Genomic DNA, 6,656 nt, shown 5'->3' with positions numbered 1-6,656 from the left:
ATATTTGGCAGCCCCAATAAGTTATAGGTACCTACCCAACCTGGCAGAAAACATGAATTGCTTTTTTTAGCCATAAGCGTTAGCTACAGTGTCCACAATTCTATTAAAAATAATTAAAATAGCAAACGATAGAACTTAAATTATTCTTTAATACTTGCCTCAATCTATCTTGTAGGTATAAAATATTACGCGGTACAAGTCTAAAGCTATTAATGCTAATAAATTACAGACTGTGATACTGAGTTATTAATAGATAGTTTATTAAATTGAAAACGTGCGGGAACTTTGACATTATCTTTTTAATTTAGGTGTATAGGTACCTACGTCTTTCAAGAAATACATTTATAACAATATTTAACCTAATAGATTAACAACTTATTGCCACAATTGAACTGATTAGGTACCTACTATTTAATCGGGAAGATGCTACCTATATAAGTAAATAAATATCCTTTATTGCACCAATTATTATTATTATTATTATTTGGAGCCTGTCGTGTCCCACTGCTGGGCAAAGGCCTCCCCCCAATTTCTCCACAAATCTCTGTCCAGTGCTATGTCTGGCCACTCCTTTAAAAAGGAGTCCAGTTCATCCCGCCATCGCCAGCAGGGTCTGCCAGAGCCCCGGTTTGAGTTTTCGGGCTCCCACTCTGACGTGATTTTGCCCCACAACTCACTCGGCATTCGGCAGACGTGACCAGCCCAGTCCCATTTTAGCTTGCCCGCCTTCCGAGCTACATCGACGATTTGGGTCTTGGAGCGTAGCGTGGTGTTCCGGACACGATCCACCAATTTGACACCTAATATGCTACGCTCCATGGCTCGTTGGCAAACCCCGAGTCTGGACTTCTGAGCTTTAGTCGAAGACCAAGTCTGTGCACCGTAGGTTAGAACTGGGAGTATGCACATGTCCATGAGCTTCCGTTTGAGTGACATCGGAAGATTACCTTTCATCAGGTGTTTCATGGACCAATAGCTCCTCCAGGCGTTTTCAATTCGTCTTTCGACCTCTTTTTCCTGACGCGCCTGGAAGGAGACTAATTGGCCCAAATAAATGTACTCACGGACATATGCAACATGTTCTCCATGTATTGCACCAATAATTATACATTTTAATTTTTATCAAGAAATCAATTTATTATTTATTTTTATAATCAAAATGTTCTCTTATATTTTAAACTATCCACATTTTAGCAAAGTATCCTAAATTGTTGACAACGAAAATACATTTAATTACCCAAACGCCACGAAGATAACTTGAAAAGATATTAACATGTCCGACAAAATTAATTAGGTATAGGCAAACTCACCTTTGTGCCCGTAAAGACAATGCAATTACGGCAACAAGCCTGTTAGAGAACCCTAATGGAACCTCTGCGCCGTCCTGCTGTTTACCAAATACAATTATTGGCCAGCTCCATTTATCTATGCGAGATTTTAAGGCCAAATTAACTTGAAAGCATGGGGCCGACACTTCATGTTTTGCTTCTCCGGTTACGCGACCGAATTTAGCTTGGCAGTGTATAAGCTTACAGTTAGCGGGCTGATTATATTAGAGGAAGCCAGGGTCATATTGTCAAACTAATGGGGTTCAATTTGACGACATTGATTTACCTACTTACAACTGTTATTTTAGTAAGAACTTACTTTAGAGTATTGAGACCGTACCTAAGATCCACAAAGCCGAATAATATGGATAGTACTTATGAGAAAGATTGTCATATACGTATTTACAATAACTCGGAAAGCATAATTATCAGTTCCTACTGCAAGTACCTAAATGGTTTTATTTATGTAGTTTAATAAACTGGAGAGTCATTCAGCGTACGTATACTATTTTTATTATTTATGTAATGCCTTCTAACTGAAGCGCCTTAAAGGAAGGACAATTGACGTTAAAAAACTAATGTAATTTAATTTTAAAATATACTTATTTATTACATATCTGAATTCTTTAACCTTTGGAAGTACTGAACCTGTTGCTGTAATATTGTAGAAAGCATCCCCAGAGTACCAAAACTCTGCAACTTCTCCAACGTACGTAAACAACTACAATCGATCAATTTTGATCAATTGTTTAAATTAACAGCAAATATTTCTTTGCTATAAATTGGGTACATGTTTTGCGTTTTAAGGTTATACATATATTGTATGGAGAAGAAAGGTGTCTCCGCCGTACCCAAACTATGTGAAAAATACGTACCCAATCTAAATAATTATATCTCTGGAAAATAAAACAAAACAAAACATTAATTAAGCCACTGTAAATCTAAATACATCTATATTTTCCCATAGCACAACTAGAATTCTTCTGTAAGCCATCGTACAACATAACAATGGCTCGAATCAGGACCCTCCACGATCTCCAGGGCAATTTCAGATTTGCCGGTCAGTTAGAGTCCAGCACAATGGTGTCCCCTGCAGATCTTGCTCGTTTTAAACAAGGGTTTTTACCCCAATTACGGTTCGGATGCGTAATTATTTCCGCTAATACACAACTATACGGCGTGGAGGAACGAATAGTGCAAATTGAACTCGGCATATTCGATATTGTCCCGTTAGAGATTTATTTTCTTTCAAAATAAGCATTATAGCATTAATGTTTTGGTTTTTAGGGTTCCGTAGCCAAATGGCAAAAAACGGAACCCTTATAGATTCGTCATGTCTGTCTGTCTGTCTGTCTGTCCGTCTGTCTGTCCGTCTGTCTGTCCGTCCGTATGTCACAGCCACTTTTCTCCGAAACTATAAGAACTATACTGTTGAAACTTGGTAAGTAGATGTATTCTGTGAACCGCATTAAGATTTTCACACAAAAATAGAAAAAAAACAATTAATTTTTGGGGTTCCCCATACTTCGAACTGAAACTCAAAATTTTTTTTTTCATCAAACCCATACGTGTGGGGTATCTATGGATAGGTCTTCAAAAATGATATTGAGGTTCCTAATATCATTTTTTTCTAAACTGAATAGTTTGCGCGAGAGACACTTCCAAAGTGGTAAAATGTGTGTCCCCCCCCCCCTAACTTCTAAAATAAGAGAATGATAAAACTAAAAAAAATATATGATGTACATTACCATGTAAACTTCCACCGAAAATTGGTTTGAACGAGATCTAGTAAGTAGTTTTTTTTTATACGTCATAAATCGCCTAAATACGGAACCCTTCATGGGCGAGTCCGACTCGCACTTGGCCGCTTTTTATTTTTAAACAATGTATATTAGGGATCTATTTATATCTACATTATATAGTATTTGATAAAAAGATAATTAAGTAGTTTAATTTTTTCATATTTTCCAAGTAAAATTAATCTTATACTAAGTAATCATGGTCACCCTATGACTTTTGTCATACGCTGTATGGAAAGCTACAAGATGTTACATTGAGAAGGGTGACCAAATATATTGTATGCAAAAATGATTTTTTCTACTTGTCATCTTAAAAACAATCAATTTATCATTTATTTATTTATTCATTTTTGGGCAGGATATTACTGACGTCTGTTCTGACGTACATCTGGCCTTATTAAAAGGATTCGCGAAGGAATGTGGAATAATTAACAACATCGTTAGGCTCATTTTTGAATTCTGTATAATGTCTCGTTCTCTTGCTCCACGACCCCTAAATCACCCTGTTTATCGGATTTAGTAGTTTCATAGTTTTAAGCTTAAAAATAGCAAAGCTGTTTTACAAAATAATCAGCAACGTAGCTCACAGTGAACCCTCGTAGCATTAATCAGCGCAATAAGGCATTACAAAGAGCGGGGATACTCGTGCTTTCCACAAATGCTTCCAATCGTCCGCTCCACAATAGCCGGGATAAAATGCGAAATAGCTCTTAATGAAAACTATCCTAACTGCCCCAGGATTAATCTATTATCGCAAGTCTGCTGCAGACGCTATTACTCGTAACACTGGATCATAAATTGATTGGGTTGGAATATGATTTTGTTAAATTAAATTTTGTGGAGTTAAGAACCTTGTATACTTTATAAGTCTATATATGTATACTATACATATTTGCGTTTAACTAGCAGAATGAAATTTGAGGACAACATAATTAACAAGTAATAACCTAAAAGTTTAAAAAGAACTTGATAGCAAGAGCAAAAAGCCACTAGAGAGAAATTAGAATAGACACTGACAATAAGTAGGTGTATTGGGAACTTGAAAACTATACAAGACTGTGTCAGCTTGCTTAGAATGCTTAGTGATGGATAGGATATCCGATTCATAATGTTACTATCATATCGGGTTTGATTGTCAAAGTTAGGGGCGAGATTAAATTAAGTAATATTGTCATTTAGGTATAATTTGTATTTGAAACGGGCACGTAAAGACATAATTTTAATTATTTTATTCTCTTAAAATTTAAATTTTCGCATGATCAGTATCCATGCATTGTTTGAAAGCCGTTAAAACTGTAAGTTTCATGATTTATTAGCAAAGCCAAGATTTATGTTTCACTCTAAAATAACAGTTTTAGATGAAAATTTTATAGCTGAATTTCGAGAGAGAATATTTTAGCATAAAATAAATGAGAATGTATTTTATGTGGACGTAAAGTTTTATACTGTTTTGACGGTAACTTTCGCGACCGGTAATGGCGGACAAAGGGCAGACAGCTTCCGGTCTGAAGGGACGGGACCAGTAAGCAAAAACAATCTCTCAACATTCGAAGGAAATTGATGTGTAAATCATTCTGGTGGAATAACTTGCTGAGACAATTAGCTTACATTTATCTTGGTGACAAATATGAATTGTGCCTCATAAAGTGGCATAGGCCTTACTAAGTATTATAATGTTATAATATATACCTATAGTCAGCTGCAGATATACCTGACTCGCCCTTCATGAAAAGTACCTACTATGACTCTTACTGTATTTAGGTACATTAGTATACATACAATAATTGTACCTACAGGGAAATCAAAATCATTAACACATGTAAACAGACTTTATCCTTGGGTGTAATTTGTGTTAAAAATATCAAGGATAGAAAATCCTTTCACTCCAATAGGACGAATGGCGGCATTAAGTAAATCTTTGGCTTCACAAATAATGCGCGTCATACATCTCCGGCCGCAACTTAATACAGTGCGGATCAAAGGGCCACACACGGAAACGCGGGCAGCTTAGAATAAACCAATTATGAGTGAAATATTAGGGATCACTCCGGCGGAAAGGTCTTTGATCACGGAGGGCTAACTGCTTATATTTCTTTCCTGCCTCGAGCGGAAAGAAGCCAGCAAAGGCCAGTGGTACCAAAACTGTTAATAAATTACAGAAATTGGTAGACTAATACCCCCGGAACGGGGAATAAGCCGGTCATAACGACGGTTAACTGGCCGTGCCGAGTAATCATTTTTGGGCAGGATATTACTGACGTCTGTTCTGACGTACATCTGGCCTTATTAAAAGGATTCGCGAAGGAATGTCGGTCCACGATAATAATATTTAGTGAAACGGTTCTTGAAAACCTTCAACGTCAAGCATTATGAAAAAAGTATTCACTTCATATTTACGACAGTTACTTTCTTTCCATTTTTTGTCTTGTCCGAAACGTCTTAGTGATAACTAGTATTTACTGAGATGTTCCAGTAAAAACCTGGCGTGCCAAAAACTAGCTTTCAGTAATTATAAAAAATAATTTCAATAAAACTATTTTTCCAGCTAGTTTTATTGAAATTATTTGCCTGATACCAGCGTCTGATCCACAACAACCTTGCTGGTAGTGACATTGTAATTGATGGTACGTTCCTTATACATCGAGCGGTTATGTCAATCCAAAGTAAAATGTATCTCCCAAGGGTTCCAAAATTTATCCACACCTCCTGAGATGGAGCAAACTCGGATTATACGCACTTAGGACCAAATGAAGGTACTAAAATGTTTTTCAGGTTGCTGGGAATTAATTCCTCAAAATGGATTTTTTTGGATCTAATTTGACTGGCCTATTAGCGAAAACTAGTTCTGACAGAAAAATCCTTGTTAAACTAGTTTTAACCGAGGCCTTGCTGAAAACTAGTTTTAATTAGGGAAACTGATTTGTATGGTTGTTAACATATTAATTCATTCTAGGCTTAAATTTTAGTTCAAATTAATAAACATTGTAGAAAAACATTCTTTGTTTTTATCCTAAAATACATTCCCCTTCGCATAAAGCATTTATTGTTCGTATGTCAAGTGCCTCATGACAAAGTAGCTGCAATGCGATTCTAAATAAATTAAACAGGGATCGTTGTGACGTCCAAAAAGCTCCATTCTCAATTAAAATGAAAGCCAGGACGATATGGATATTTTGTGAAATGGGAAAATAATCGAATTTCAACTGAATAATGAGAGGGCTGGTCCGGAGAGATGTCACAAAGGGTATTTAACTCGCACTTAGTACTTTTTGGCTCGCGCCCCCGCAGCGAGGGCCAGCCCTGTCGATTGTCCATAAAGGGTCAGTTTTGTATACTCACGTCAACCAGCTACTGTAAGCGATGATGATGATAAGAGAAAATCTAGGTACCTAAAACCATGTAATATTATTGAAATTACGTACCATATCTCCTTATTATAATAATATCGCCTAACCAGCTATTGTGGCCTCTGAAACGAGAGCACGCCACCTATTCAGATCTTACACAACTTCCTGTCAATAATTAGGCT

Source organism: Cydia amplana, chromosome 1 (assembly GCF_948474715.1).
Source record: "Cydia amplana chromosome 1, ilCydAmpl1.1, whole genome shotgun sequence".
NCBI classification, from domain to species: domain Eukaryota; kingdom Metazoa; phylum Arthropoda; class Insecta; order Lepidoptera; family Tortricidae; genus Cydia; species Cydia amplana.
Note: the sequence above shows the minus strand (reverse complement) of the source record.